This window comes from Limulus polyphemus, unplaced genomic scaffold, assembly GCF_000517525.1.
Source record: "Limulus polyphemus unplaced genomic scaffold, Limulus_polyphemus-2.1.2 Scaffold973, whole genome shotgun sequence".
NCBI lineage: Eukaryota > Metazoa > Arthropoda > Merostomata > Xiphosura > Limulidae > Limulus > Limulus polyphemus.
The window spans coordinates 342,700-359,715 of NW_013666583.1; the positions used below are offsets into that span (position 1 = coordinate 342,700).

At 34.3% G+C, this 17,016-nt stretch overlaps 1 protein-coding gene across 1 annotated transcript in view; it reads right to left on the reverse strand.

The window, feature by feature from the left end:
• Positions 1-9,069, reverse strand: part of LOC106461501 (RGM domain family member B-like) — a 160,290-nt gene extending 151,221 nt beyond the window's left edge. The window contains exon 1 of the mRNA XM_022388478.1: positions 8,393-9,069. The gene's annotated coding sequence lies outside the window, so the exon portion shown is untranslated. The remainder of the gene's footprint in view (positions 1-8,392) is intronic.
• Between the last annotated feature and the right edge of the window lie 7,947 nt (positions 9,070-17,016).

Below are 17,016 nucleotides of genomic sequence, written 5' to 3' on the forward strand. Positions count from 1 at the left end.
GGTAATGTGTAATGAGTAAGAATATTGTTGAGCACGTGAGAAGTTTGTTATAGAGCGACTGTTGAAATTAAGTGTATTGCAAAGTTGTATTCAGAAAGAATAAACCAGTTTTATTTAAGAAAGGACTTGTATCGGTAAAGTTTCTTCGGGAAGAATTTTTACGGAAAATTAACTAACGAACGGAGACGTAACAATATGTTCCATTTTCAGCTTCTAAACTTAATTCTTCTGTCGATGTTCCTTCCATTCCACTGGTAGAGATTTAACATCGATAATGAAGCTTTTTCTGTCATTAAAACTTGTGTGTTATTGTGTTAACACGCCTTCTCAGGTTCTACAGGTATTGCATTCATTGTTAAAATTCTTGATAAACGGGGTACTTACAGTTCTTTGTGGGTACAAAGCCATCGGGATAATTTTTGCGCACATACAAAGGGGGGTCAAAGGTGTTCAGCGGAACCCCCTATTTTTATTATGTAAAACAAATATGCTTGCATAATTATAGCACAGCTGCTTATGGTATTTAACAGTTTACACATAGTCTACATTCTTCTGATGAAGCATTAGCATTTTTGGGGGGCTTGAAATAGGCGCATGCAATGGCTTCTGTTGAGGCTTTGTAAATGGAAGTCCGAAGCCGTATTGCTACTGTCAGGTTTTGTAGGCCGGATTCTTTACAGTAGGTGGCTGTGACTTGTTGGCGATAAATTTCAACGATAAACAAACAGCAATACTGTACACTTGTTTTAAAATAATATATTAAAACAAATCAAATGTATATACAGAGCTTTAAATAAATGTCTCTTTTTTACAGACTGATTAAATTACTTTAGAAAATAATTGACAAATCTAGTTATTCTTCTCTGCTCTATTATTACAATACAGTCTGTGATAATTTCACTTTAAAAATCGCCACTATACGCTCTTTATCGCTATACTTACAATCAAGCAGTCTAGATCTAAATAATAATCTTTCGACGTGTATTTATACCCTGACAGAAGTCTATAACATTTCACGCAGTACTAGATATTCTGATGCAATAATACCAAATTAAATTAAAATAATATGGCTTATTTAAAAATACTGGAATCCTTTGAATTTATTTTTTGTTTAACAGCTTTACATCGTTCCCTTTATTATTTGAAAGAAGCGTCTGTAAATTTGCAAGGTCCAAGCCAAGCATTTTTTCTGATGTTTCCCTGATAGAACAATGCTGTAAACAAGTGACATCACTAAGAGTGAATGTAGATGATTATTCACATTATCAGTAATCTTTTCTCCAAATTTGATACACATATAAAGCAAGCAGTATCAATTCAGAAAGTTATGCCATCAAAACTCACACTCTGATATAACAAAGGCTATAGATTTTTCAAGGAAAATCCTGATATTTTTATGAAGAACTTCATTGATGGAAGACAAGATGGCTTTCTATACCTCTCCTCTTCAGGACAGGCCTAACATACTGGCTGATTGCTTAAAAACATGCTTCAGTGTACCAACTATTTTTTATGTTACTGAAACTCTTTGCCACACTGCCATCAAGTTCATGTTCATGTGAACGTTCGGCATCTGTTCTCCGCCGGTTTAATAATTACCTGAGGTGTACACAAACCGAAAAAAACTGATTGCTTTAGCTTTAATACACGATAATTATGGCACTGCTATCAACACTGAAACTGAATGCAAGTTATTTATGGAAAAGCACCCTAAAAAATGGAGCATGTTAACATGATATTTCATGTACATATACAATAACCAATGACTGAAATAGCTAATATACTACTGTTGTACAATACATTTGTTTAAATTAGTAATATAATTTAACAATTAATAACTACTCTGTATCTAGATAGTACAGTATTTTACTATAATAAAACATACATATTTAAGTTAATTTAAGTATAGCTTCCCATGCAGTGTTACAACAATATGATGATTTGTTGACTTTTCATTGGATGTTTGTGGATTCTTTGTGAACAGCCATACAATTGTTTAAGTTATATTTCATGCAAAATCTCTTCCAGATTTAATCTCATTGCACCTATTTTTTTAAAACATTTCTGAGGAACATGCCCCCAGATCCCCGTACCATTAGCTTGCTTTGCATAATGATTATGCTTCGCACAATATGTGTTGGCTTTTGATCTCACAAATTAAAACTCCTTTCACACATTCTGTTTATATACATATATATATATCCTCTATGTTTTTGAGTTGTGTGAAGTTTCAGACATATTTACACTTCACACAGCATGAAGTTAAAACCCCTAGAATAGATAATTAAGAGTTAAATTTCAATGAATAATCCCAAAGTCGTTGTAGGAGTTAGTCTCAAAGTTCCGTTCTTTGTGGCTACAATAACTCATGAATTTTCCTTATCACGTTTGACGAGCGTAGGAGAGCTTTAATTTTAAAGTCACAAGTGTTATTTGGGGCTTGAGGGTCGGCTACTCTCTTCTTGGTTACCATGGAAACTGTCTCCTTCATCTAATGTGTTCTAGACATGTCTCCAACTGCCATCTAATGTGAATGAGTAACACACTCATCATGTGAACGAAGTTAAGACTCCTAGAATGGATAATTAAGAGTTAAATTTGAATGAATGATCTCGATAACTATAAATTCTTCCATAATACAGACAGATGACCAAATTGATATATTGGTGCTCTTACGATTTCCACACTGATGTACTAACTCTGTTAAGATTTCCTTGTTGACATATTAGTTTTTCAAGACTTCCAGATTGATACATTACTTCTGTTGAGACCTCCATGTTGATACACTAGTCTTGTAAAGAATATGTTGATACACTGGTTCTGTTAACATTTCTAGGCTGATATGATTACTACCTATGTTAAGATTTCCATGCTGATATGATTACTACCTATGTTAAGATTTCCATGCTGATATGATTACTACCTATGTTAAGATTTCCATGCTGATATGATTACTACCTATGTTAAGATTTCCATGCTGATATGATTACTACCTATGTTAAGATTTCCATGCTGATATGATTACTACCGTATGTTAAGATTTCCATGCTGATATGATTACTACCTATGTTAAGATTTCCATGCTGATATGATTACTACCGATGTTAAGATTTCCATGCTGATATGATTACTACCTATGTTAAGATTTCCATGCTGATATGATTACTACCGATGTTAAGATTTCCATGCTGATATGCTTGTTCTGTTAAGAATTTCATTGTGATACACTGGTTTTTGTAAAGAAATTCCAATTTTTATACACTAATTTTGTAAAGAATTTCCATTTTTTATACACTGGTTTTGTAAAGAACTTCCAATTTTTATACACTAATTTTGTAAAGAACTTCCAATTTTTATACACTAATTTTGTAAAGAACTTCCATTTTTTATACACTAATTTTGTAAAGAACTTCCATTTTTTATACACTGGTTTTGTAAAAAAATCGATTTTTTATACTTTGGATTCCGCACTGGCAGATTAGTTATACACACGGATATGTTATTTTTTTGTAAAGCTTATGTGATGATACACTGTTTGCGTTAAATTCCCATACCGATACTGAGAGTATTAGGTTCACTAACAATTTACTCTTATTTCATGGTTCTCTTAACTATTGCAGCTATATGTGGTGATATCGTTATATTATGGTGATATTGAAACTGGTGAATTAAAATGTTCTTGCTTACACAGTAGTTTTGTTAAACTATGTTTCTTATTCTAATATCCTGATTCTGTCTAAACAATAGACATTCTACTTCACGATAAAACTTTTTTTGTCCACATTGTATGTCTAAACACTTATACTGATGATATTTTATTATATTAATCTATGTTTAAACACTTATAGTAATGATATTTTATTATATTAATCTATGTTTAAACATTTAAAGTAATGATATTTTATTTTATGAATCTATGTTTAAACACTTATAGTAATGATATTTTATTATATTACTCTATGTTTAAACAATTATAGTAATGATATTTTATTATATTAATCTATGTTTAAACACTTATAGTGATGATATTTTATTATACTAAGCTATGTTTAAACACTAAAAGTAATGATATTTTATTATATTAATCTATGTTTAAACACTTAAAGTAATGATATTTTATTATATGAATCTATGTTTAAACACTTATAGTGATGATATTTTATTACATTACTCTATATTTAAACACTTATAGTAATGATATTTTATTCTATTTATCCATGTTTAAACAATTATAGTAATGACATTCTATCACATTACTCTATGTTTAAACACTTATAGTAATGATATTTTATTACATTACTCTATGTTTAAACACTTATAGTAATGATATTTTATTACATTACTTTATGTTTAAACACTTATAGTAATGATATTTTATTACATTACTCTATGTTTAAACACTTAAAGTAATGATATATTATTATATTTATCCATGTTTAAACACTTATAGTAATGATATTTTACTACATTACTAACTATGTTTAAACACTTAAAGTAATGATATTTTATTATATTAATCTATGTTTAAACACTTATAGTAATGATATTTCATTATAGTAAGCTATGTTCTCTTGTCTTCAGAAACGCAAACTTTCTTTCTGTGTCGTAATACAACTATTCTGATTTGTCAGTTTTACACAACAAAATATTTCTAATCTCAGCATATGTCGTACCAAAAATCCATGTGTACAATTCCAAAAGTCTAAGTAAAGATGTCACTAGGAGATGAGCACGTGCAAAGCTCATCTTTATGCTTGTACTGCTAGTAAAGCGTGAAAGCGCCCTCCATTCCTTTGCCAACACCGCCTTGTACGTGGTTCTTGAGTTTGTTTATTTTTTCCTTCACTTTCCGTTGATAGAAACGTGATACCACTGTACAGTATCACCGTTTGTCATTTTGCGACGCTATATACATGATATAATATCCTAGACACGCAATAAACTTAGACTATTTATGTGAAACCTCTGTTCTCTAAAATTTATAACCTGATTAATTATAAACGCAGACAGAGTTTGCTCATTAAACTGCTATTTTTGACTATTTCAGAATGGTCATTTGTACACTTGCGTACCGAGTTACCAAGTAAAAAGGCCAGAAGTTTCCTGTTCTCAACATGCAAGGGAAAAAAACACACACAGCAAAATCAACCTTTTAAATAAATAAATAAGTAACTAAAAAACAAACAAACAGTTTTTTCCTAAAATGTGACTCAAGAATAAATTAAGATTTCAGTGCTGAGAGTGGTGTGACGATATCGTAATACAGCGTATATGTATTATCAGTACAGTTTCAGTGTTGAGAGTGGTGTGACGTTATCGTTATACAGCGTATATGTATTATCAGTACAGTTTCAGTGTTGAGAGTGGTGTGACGTTATCGTTATACAACGTATATGTATTATCAGTACAGTTTCAGTGTTGAGAGTGGCGTGACGTTATCGTAATACAGCGTATATGTATTATTTTGAGTACATCAAACTTATATATATATGTAAACGAACAAAACAAGCCTAAACAACAACAACAAATTAAATTCAATTAAAGACGCTGCATAAGTTAAAAGGATCCGCAGGGTACAGGCTATAGTGTGGGATATAAAATGTGCCATGGGTTTTGGAGATGACTGCGGAACTAGGACCCACATTACGGTGTGGATACACCGTCTATCAGTCTTAATCTCCGTTCGCTAGTCTCACATGAAGAAATTCATGTTTTTAATTTACTCAACGTCTTTAATTTAATTTTGTTTGGGCTTGTTTTTATTCATTTAAATGTAATTTATCACAGGTTTAGAGCTGTTGTTTTTAACGCAGTCCTTCCTTTTTATTTTATTTTGCTTGACTGTTTAAGTATGTCTCCGCTAGAAACCGGGTTTCGATACCAGTGCTGGGCAAGGCATAGATAGCCCATTAACTACAAACAAACAAACATTATTCATTCACCTTGAGCCCGGCATGGCCAGGTGGTTAGGGCGCTCGACTCGCAGTCTGCCGGTTGCGGGTTCGAATCCTCATCCCACCAAACATGTTCGCCCTTTCAGTCGTGAGGGCGTTATTATGTGTCGGTCAATCCCACTATTCGTTGGTAAAAGAGTAGCCCAAGAGTTGGCGGTAGGTGGTGATGACTAGCTGCCTTCCCTCTAGTCTTACACTGCCAAATTAGGGATGGCTAGCGCAGATAGCCCTCGTGTAGCTTTGCGCGAAATTCAAAAACAAAGCATTCACCTTCAACTCTAGAATTTATAAGCTAACCTACTTGAAAATTTAATAATTATGCTGAGCTATTTTACTAAGTACTCTAACAAGTATTGATATCAAATTAATAATATTGATATAAGTTACTTTATTCTTCAATTCGTTTAACTTTCAGATAAATAGATATATAAGATTCTTCTACTGAAACGTTTTCTTCATTTGTTGAAAGCACTTGTTGATAGGGCTTAACATGAAAATCGCTCTTGATCTAGTAGAAAACATGTTCCTACTAATAAAATTTAACAACGAGAACCAACTAGACTAAGGAATTTTACTGATATAAAACGTTTCGACACGTGTTCTATTTGTTAATGTGTTAAACTTGTAATACAGTTTTCTTCGCTACCCATTCAGTCAGAGTATGATGAAAAGGCTGCTTGACTCGTAGGTTCGAATACCGCCACTGAACATGCTCGCCATTTCAGCCGTGAGGGCGTTATAATATGATGACCGCTAATCCCATTTTTCGTTGATAAAGAGTTGACATTAGGCAATGTTGACTTGTTGCCTTCTTACAAACGACTGGCTTACCTGAGGTCTCTTTGCATAAAACACGTTTTTGTTTCTTTTTACTAAATTATGCTAATTTATTTATTTCTTATGATAATTCAAATTCTTTGGAAAAATGTGTAAGTACTGAACTCAAATAAACTTCATATACAGTTTAATTAATCAAACCAGTTCTATTAAATGTTTAACTGTAATAATTAATAATATATTGAAACAGTATTTTCATATTAAACGTATTAGTACAAAGCGAGCTAAAGCAGCCAAACCTTGGATGTTATTTCGATAAGGATACTCTTTTATTAATATACTGTGCTTTGGCTTATCCTGATATTCATCACGGTATATTGAGTTGGGGTTACGATAAAATAATTATATTATACACTGTACATGTCATGCGTAAGAGAATTCAACAATTTATTGTTTTGGAGAGCTTAGGAGTCATTTTACCGAGAGTTATTATGAACTGAATATCCTCAAGATATTTATGAATTATAACCTTGGACATTCAAACATAAAGTTTATCATAATAATTTGCCATCTTTGTGTTTCGAGTATTTGAATCCATCATCTGATGTCCGTGCTTATGAAACTCAATATTCTACGTTAGCCGATTATTAAAAGTAATAAACAAAATATCGGTTCAATTCTCTAACATATACTGGTGTAAAAACTCGATCAGATAATCCAGTTGAACTAAAATATGGTATTTATAATTTAGAAAGTACCGTAATGTTCTGTTTAATAATTGTGTTGTTTTAATAGTTATAAAGTTAGAATACACAACTACCAGTGATAAAGGGTTGTTTGATAGGGTTTGGTAGACTAGAAGATCCTATGATTTTTTGCCACACCTGTGCTACAAAATAGTTATTTCATCTAATATTTTATATTGTCAATTATATATTTTCCAAGAGTACAAATAAATGATTTACCAAGTCCTTATGGTTAATCCCGCTATTCTGTTAAGAGTAACTGTGTAGGTAGCAGGTGCTGCTAACTGGTTTCCCTCCCTTTAGTAAGTAGTTTTAAGTTAGGGGTGGTTATGTCCTGAACCTTGGGATGTCTGGACTGAGTGTTTAGTTTCAGGTTGTTAAATTGCCTGAACCTTGGGATGTCTGAACTGAGTGTTTAGTTTCAGGTTGTTAAATTGCCTGAACCTTGGGATGTCTGAACTGAGTGTTTAGTTTCAGGTTGAAAATTGCCTGAACCTTGGGATATCTGGACTGAGTGTTTAGTTTCAGGTTGAAAATAATAAATGTAGTACTTTATTATTTTTTCTCATTTCTAACTTGCGATTAATCTGTTATTTATTTATTTATTACTTCCTGCATGTGTTTTAATTCTTGTTTCTTTTTTTTTCTTTTTTTGTTCTCTCCACGCCTGGTCTGTTTTATAATTTATCATCAAGTGCAGTTTCAGGGCACAACAATCCCTTGTGGATCGATCACGGAAATAATGCAATGATTTATACGGTTCATTTAGTACGAGATCGTGAAGATTATTTTTTGTTTAAACGTTCTTGAAGTATTGATCAATGCGATACGACAACAACCAATACCTTTACCCCACCCATCGTAATTAACGAACAGAAAAACAGTTAATAATAACAATAAGTACAATAAACTTACATTTTCTAAGAATAGGAGGCTGCTGTCGAGTTGGTAGGATTCCATAAAATTCAAACTGCTTTTCCTTTGTTTATCTGCTACATAATTCCGTCAGAGGGAGCTTTTCTGTGTATAGAACATTGAAGAGCTATCTTTTCAAAGTACTTGAAGTTTCTCTTTTTTTGTTTATACCACCGATCTTCTTCAGAACTTCAACGCCTTGAGAAACACTGTGTTTATCTTAATATTATTAGAAACGTAGCTAGGGTACGTGAAATATATTTTTCTTTTTTAATTTGTTCTTCTCTACCAATACTGTTTAGTCTGATGTATTAGTGAGTGAAAATTTGATGCTGATTTTGTTTCATCAGAGTTTTTGTGACCGAAAAATTGTTGTTTCTTCAAAGCTTCACTTTATCCACCGCAGGGAAGAGCCCCAGATTTTAGTAAATCTGTAAACCACCAGAGGACACGACTGAAAACACATGTTTTATTAAAGTTTTTGGGTACTGAGAAATGAAAACTATAACCTAACGTGTGCTAGTTATTCTGTGTGTAAGTACTGCATATTTAATTCCTTTTTAATGATTTTACGAAATTTCTTGTATTGGACAGTCTACCATTATTTGTTCACGATCTACAAAACATATTCTAACGTTTTTCGTTTGTATTGTTTTTTAATTTGTACTGAATCGTAGGCAGATTTTTGCGACTTATAATTTCAGCCTTAGGGTTTCATTTCACTTTTATTTAACTCATAACTGTAATAAATTACTTAGGGGAAACTAATAACAAAAGGTATAAACAAATAAGTATAATAAAACAATTTTAAATTTTATAAAGACGTGCAGGGATCGATATATACGTAACGTAGCTAGCTATAGTAATATAGAACGTTTTAATGCTACAAACAGTATTGAAACAAGAAAGTCAAAACTACAAAAACTGAGTTACTTAAAATTAAAAAAATATATCCCTACTTTTGCAAACCGCTGTAAATGTGTTAGTCTGAGCCAAAGTAGAGATAACATTTTTTAACTTTTAAGCAACTCAGTTTACGTAGTTTTGACTTTCTTGTTTCAGTACTTTTTGTAGCATTAAAACTTTCTATATATTACTATAGCTAGCTAGGTTACGTATGTATCGATACTACCTGTTTTAGACAATTTTAGGTTTTTTTATTATACTGGTTTGTTTCCTTTTTATTACCTATATTTTTATGCGCCAGCAAAACAAGTGTGGGGCGCGTGTATAACCAATTTGACTTTATTATTTATTCATCAGGATCTATACCAACTTACACTCAAAAATAGTTATATGCCCAAAATAGGGCATCTTCCGTTTTACACACACACACATATATATATACTAGTATCCTTTTCGGTACAAGAAAGGAATCGTTGGGACCACAGACGGAAGAGTTCTGTGAAAGAATTAGAGCGATAAGGTTCGTCATTTTTCTGTACGCTTGTCTGGAAACGTTACTTACTTACTTAGATGAAAGCTCGTTGAAATAGTGAAATCTTGATTCACTCCATAAACACACATATAGCGTTTTAGGCAGCTTTATAAGCACAATAAGATTTAATTTTGCTTAGCCAATACTGTGAAATAGTCATTATTAATACTCAGACATTTTAAAGGTGGTTTTTAAACGGGCAATTTTTATGGCCGCCATTTCGTTTCACCAAGATCCCTACTGTCACTAGTGTATTTAATGATTAACATTTTCTAACCTAAAGTGTCGTCAGGTCCTACTAGTAAGCTAACGCCATCTATCAAGTATGTTTGGAAATTATAAAGGAATATCTATATTTAAAAAATCGCAAGTGATTACAGAAAAGTAATGATTATTTTACTTTTTGATTGTTTGTTATTAAACACAAAGTCACACATTGGACCGTCTGTGCTGTGTCCACTGTGTGTATGGAAATAATAATAGGCCTATAAAGATATGGAATCAGCATACTCAGGTTTAATGTCTGTGACATAACATTTGTGTGTCAATGAAAACTTTGTAATCTAATTTATTTCACAGAAGACGACCAGATTTTTGGTCCAAGTTAAGTGGAAATAACGTCAGAAAAATGTATCGTGTTTTATAGAGAGGTGTGCTGCCGTGGTGGTGTCAGAATAAAAATCCATCAAACGCTGTTGTGTCTACTGACAAACAAGACTAACTTTTTTATAGAATAGATAAGTTGAACTCACGAAATTCTGCAAAAATAAATTGTTTTTTATTCACTTTAATTTGTGAGGGGTATGATAAATATTTCTGACGTTGATTATAAAGTATTACCTTAAAGTAAAATGTCTTGGACTAGTTGTTAACGTGCCGAAATGATGCCGCTAAGTTAAAATACGCTTCTCGGTTTCAGCTGTGGGCACGTTATAAAAATGACAGTCAGTCCAGTTTGTCATTCAGTTCAACGAACTAGACAAAATTAGAGACGACTGTAACTGAACGGCGACATGAACACTGAGTAAAAGAGGACATTAAAATATTAGATAGCTGTGGGTTTCGTGTCGAATGTAAAAGGTCAGTTGGACTGAATGAATAAGTAATGAAGGAATGATCGAGATGGTGAATAGAATATTGATGAAAGAAATCAGGAAAAGGCAAAAGATATTTTGTGAAGTAAATCCTAGAAGGGAGGATTCAAGGGCTTAGGTGTAGTAAACGAAAATCATTGCTGGACGATCTGAGAGATGATATGGTGAAAACAAGAAGTGAAGGAGAGAGAGGATTGGAGGAGATTTTGATCCAAGAACATGTCATTAGGTAAATAAACTTAATGATATACATGAACTCGAGAGGTCTCCGATTTGGTTGTTAAGCGTACGTGTGCATGAAGCGTCATTTAGATTTAGGATTCCAGTTCCTGGTTGTTGTTGTTGTTTGTAATTAAGCACAAATCTACACAATGGGCTATCTGTGCTCTGCCCACCACGGGTATCGAATCCCGGATTCTAGTGTTGTAAGTCCGTAGACAGACCGCTGTGCCACTGGGAAATAAATTGTTGCCAACCGTTTCACGAAAAGCAAGTTAAATGCTGCCGTAGTTGATAAATGTACGTTCAATTTTTAACTATTAGTGTGCTGCATGAGCCAAGTTAAATAAATGAAGAATAGTACATGGAATGTAGAGTTTTTGTGCTTGTGTACTGCACAAAACACAAGAATCATATGTTAATACACTACCTAGGATATAAAAATACATATTGTTACGACAGCGGAAGTCACGTGACGCTGGTAACACGTCATGAATTTCTAGAAGGATCATGACTTTTCTTGGCAACTCTAGTCTTTTCCAGGCGCCCTCTATTTTAGTATATAAGCCCGGCAAATAAAGCGGAGAGATAGCAGATTGAAGAGAGATATGGAGACAGATAATTGAGTCAAGTGAGCGGTAATGAAAGTAAAGTGCGTGAATCGTTATGAATTATAGCGTATGTTTAAGTTAAAGTGACTGTGGAAATTCTATGTATTGCAAAGTTGTATTGAGAAAGAATAAACTAGTTTTAGTTAAAGAAAGGACTTGTATCGCTGAAGTTCCTCGGGAAGAATTTATACCGGAAATTAACAAACGACTAGAGACGTAATATTATTAACATTTTGTGCACTATATGTTACTGCACCTCATAGAACATATGTACTATGTTTTGTTGTGCATATAACGTGTGCTCTAAGTGTTAGTGTACTACGTAGAACGTGTGTACTAAGGGTTAATGTCCTGCATAGAACGTGTGTTGTTTGATAGCGTACTACTCAGAACGTGTGTACTGTTTGTTGTGTATTGCACAGAATATATATGTTATTTGTTATTGCACGTGTGCGCTATGTGTTACTGTAATACGTAGAACGTTTGTGTTATGAATTACTGTACTACACTGAATATGTGTTATTTGTTGTGTATTGCACAAAACGTATCTACTTGTTTGAGTACTACACAGAACGTGTATGTTATTTGTTGTGTACTGCACTGAACGTGTACACTACGTGTTAGTTTACAACACAGAACATTTACACTAAGTGTTAGTTTACAACACTGAACGTGTATAATTTCTATGGCGTTTTGAATCCGTTTTACTTCACCATATAGTAACCTAAATTAATATGAATAATGTTATGACATTTCGTCGAATTCATTATTCAATATTATATAGTGGACCAACAGTTTAATGACTATATATATATATATATGTGTGTGTGTATGTGTGTGTGTGTTAAAGATTTATTTCTTTTTCACCAAGAGAATCTATGACGTAGAGGCTTAATGCATTCTTATATTGGCCGTTTTCTCTGCTGTGGACTGCAATTTCGTCTATTCAAGGCTCATCAGCATAGAGTGGGTCAGCAAGCCAAAGAAATACCATTAGGCCTCTTATAATCTTCTATGACAAAATCTCTATCTTCTGGTTTTGCATCAACAACAGCCACACCTGCAATGTCCATCTGTGTCTCAGTAATTGCTCCCATTAGGTCTTCTTTTCTCTCAAAGTACCTCTTCAACTGATTGGCGTGGTAGATCTCGGTCTTTCACCTGATAGTCCATTCTGTTGACCACTTCCTGCACTTCAAAATGTCCTTTACACTGCAGGGTAAGTTTGTTGTTGTCTGTAGGTAGCAGAATCAATGCCTTCTGTCAGATCTGAAACTATGGCTTTCTTGTCACCTTTTGAGCCTTGCTTGCTTTTCTTTTCTTGCACTTTTGTGGTGACTGCAAATGGCTCATCAGTTTCCTTTCTATCTGATTCCTCCAGCCCTTTACTACCTGGTATATTGCCAGTAACCATGTTGTAGATTGGTGCCTTCATACACATGGCCTCAAGGTCTCTCACGTAGTATGGAGTGTCCATCTTTATTCTTGCTATAGGAAAGTTTCTCACTGTCCCATCAAGCAGCACACATAGATGTACCTTGCCCACCATCTGGCCATCAGATACTAGACTAGTTCTCACTGCTGCACTGCTGCGCCTAATGTCTCATATGACTTTCACTTTTTTGTCCCTGACATAGTCTTCACGAACTGGCATGTTTGTTGACACCTCTAGATTTATGTCACATGCTCCAATTACCACTGGAACTGTTGTTTTGTTTGCTAACTTGAGCTGACCATGAATCATGCACCGTTTAATCATGGTTATAGCACTTCTTTCTTGTGGTGAAGCTGATTAGTTGTCTTCATTCTATTTCTTCTGGCAGCAGCATCCATGTTGAAAGTCACTCTTTTCTTGTTTCTTGCCAGCACCATTTTTGTAGGAAGTCCCAACTGAGTTATGCTGAGATTTCTGCTGTTGCTTGTTGGTAACAGACTTGCACTCACTCGCAATCTGCCCCATTTTATAACAAGCATAGAATCTCTTCTCCCTTTTGTCTGTTAAGTTCTTTTCACCTTTGGTGACTTTGGGCGAATCTTTCATACCTATCCAGGAAGCATCCATGCCATCTTTCTGTTCATCAAATGTGGGCAGCTTGTGTCAGCTGTGACCCCATTATCATTCTTGGATTCTTTGTCTTTCTGTTGGGCTGAGCTTGGCGGTCTCAGTTTGTGCTCTACTTCTAGTCTCTCCCCTTTCCTTATTTCTCTCTTTCTTGGGCTTGTATTTCACACCCACGTTCTTCTTTCAGTTTTCTCTTTCTTCCTCTCTTCTCTGCCAATGCTCTTTTCTCTGTAGGTCTCATAGAGCTCAAATCCCTTGCCCCTCTCTATCCACTTATCAAAGTCAGTCGATATGGTTATATAGTGTGGTTGTGATCTCTACAATATTTTCGCCACTACTACTACAGATGTGCGTATGTTGGCCTACTTGCCACTGTTGTTTACATCTGCTTCTACCACTATTTACCACTGTATAGCTTGGCTGGCTCATCACTGTCAGGTTTTATGTATGAGCTGGATTCTTTACAGTAGGTGTCTGTAACTTGTTGGCGATAAATTTCAACAATAAACAAACATTACACAGTCCATTTGTTTTAAAATAATATTTTAAAACAAGTCAAATGTAATTACAAATGTTCGTTATACTGTTGGTTACTACAGTTGTATCCAGAGCTTTAAATATTTGTCTTTGTTTCGTCAAAGTCCAAACAAGTTGGTTCAGTTACTTTAGAATACATTTGATAAGACAAGTTATTTCTTCTTTACTTTGTTATTATAATACAATCTGTGATAATTTCACTTTAAAAAAACTCCACTATACGCTCTTTATGGCTAAATTCACAATCACTTTAGTCTAGTTCTATCTTTTGAAGCACATTTTTGATGCGTATTTATACTCCGATAGAGGTCTAGAATGTTCCACACACTACTAGACATTATGATGCAATAATACTCAATTGAAACAACAACGAAAGAAACTCAGAAGGTTCTAGTAACATGATGCAATAATATAACAATTACCAATTAATAACTTTTGAACTTTTTTTTTCTGAGGTTTTTGATGTGGTACATTGGTGTTTGGTGTCAGCTTGGAAAATGAAAGAACACCTAACTCGGCTCTCTGTCGGATCAAACAATTAAAGAACATCTGTCTCGGCTCTCTGTCGGATCGAACAATTAAAGAACCTTACGGCCCGGCATGACCAGGTGTCTAGGGCGCTCGACTCGCAATCTGAGGGTCGTGGGTTCGAATCCCTCTCCCACCAAATAAGATCGCCCTTTCAGCTGTGGGGCATTATAATGTGACGGTCAATCCCACTATTCGTTGGTAAAAGAGTAGCCCAAGAGTTGGCGGTGGGTGGTGATGACTAGCTGCCTTCCCTCTAGTCTTACACTGCTAAATTAGGGACGATTAGCCCAGATAGCCCTCGTGCAGTATTGCGCGAAATTCAAAAAATAAACAAACTTAACTTTGCTTTCCAGGATTTTGACAGCTTTGGGTCTTTCTTATCATGGTTTCTGAAATCCACAGGAAATATTCTATTTAGTTAGCACTGGTGATAAGCTCCTCTACATCCACTACATTAACAACACGGATGTTCTTTTCCTCTTCTTTGCCAGGAAGATAAGGAAGATAAGAATACTCAGGAGATCTAGAATGAGAAAAACTGAGATACTGAAAGCTGATTTTTTTGTTGTTGTTGTTAAATTCATAACATTAGTATATGGTATGTTTTTTGTTCTAAGTATACAAAGGCTTAAATATGTGGGTATTGTCATGCTGTTAACCTTAATAAAACAACATTTAACACAAAGACGTAAGGCAGAATTTCTAGTCACGCTGTAAACTTTAAGTAAAGAACAGTTAACTCAAAGACGTAAGGTAGAAGCTCTAGTCATGCTAATAACCTTAAAAAGACAATAGTTAACAGAATACCGTGAGGCCGAAGCTCTAGTCATGCTATTAACCTTTAAAAGGCAATAGTTAACACAAGACTGTGAGGCAGAAGCTCTAGTCATGCTATTAACCTTAAAAAAGCAATAGTTAACACAAGACCGTGAGGCAGAAGCTCTAGTCATGCTATTAACCTTAAAAAGGCAATATTTAATACAAGACTGTGAGGCAGAAGCTCTAGTCATGCTATTAACCTTAAAAAGGCAATAGTTAACACAAGACCATGAGGCAGAAGCTCTAATCACTCTGTTATCCAAAACATTATGCAATCGTTCTTTCACGGTGTTAATTATGAGAAAACAACACTTAACAAAACACACTTAACACAAAGATTTAATGCTATATCTTTTGTCAGATTTCAGTCTTAAAAAAAACAAAAAACACGCTTAACACAAGACTAGGGCAACAGTCTTTGTCCCACTACTAACACTTTTGATTGTTGTTGATGTATTGAAATCACATCTGCGTTCCAGTCAACACACATTTATTACCATATAGCTTAATATCACATCTTTGTTCCAGTCAACACAGCATTTATTACCATATAGCTTAACATCACATCTTCGTTCCAGTCAACACACATTTATCACCATATAGCTTAGCATCACATCTGTGTTCCAGTCAACATATATTTATTACCATATAGCTTAGTATCACATCTGTGTTCCAGTCAACATATATTTATTACCATATAGCTTAGCACCACATCTGTGTTCCCTCCAACACTTTTATTACCATGTAGGTTATTATTTGGAATGTCGTAAAAAAAGCGGATATTATATTGTTTGTTTGCTTCAGTGTAAAACTACATAGTTAGTTATCTGTACTCTGTCCAGTGAGGGATGGGAGAGTATATAGTTAGTTATCTGTACTCTGTCCGGTGAGGGATGGGACAGTATATAGTTAGTTATCTGTACTCTGTCCAGTGAGGGATGGGAGATTGTATAGTTAGTTATCTGTACTCTGTCCGGTGAGGGATGGGACAGTATATAGTTAGTTATCTGTACTCTGTCCAGTGAGGGATGGGAGATTGTATAGTTAGTTATCTGTACTCTGTCCAGTGAGGGATGGGAGAGTATATAGTTAGTTATCTGTCCGGTGAGGGATGGGAGAGTATATAGTAGGTTATCTGTACAGTGAGGAATGGGAGAGTATATAGTCACTTATCTGTCCAGTAAGGGATGAGAGAGTATATAGTTAGTTATCTGTCCAGTGAGGGATGGGAGAGTATAAAGTTAGTTATCTGTCCAGTGAGAGATGGGAGAGTAAACAGTTAGTTATCTGTCCAGTGAGAGATGGGTAAGTAT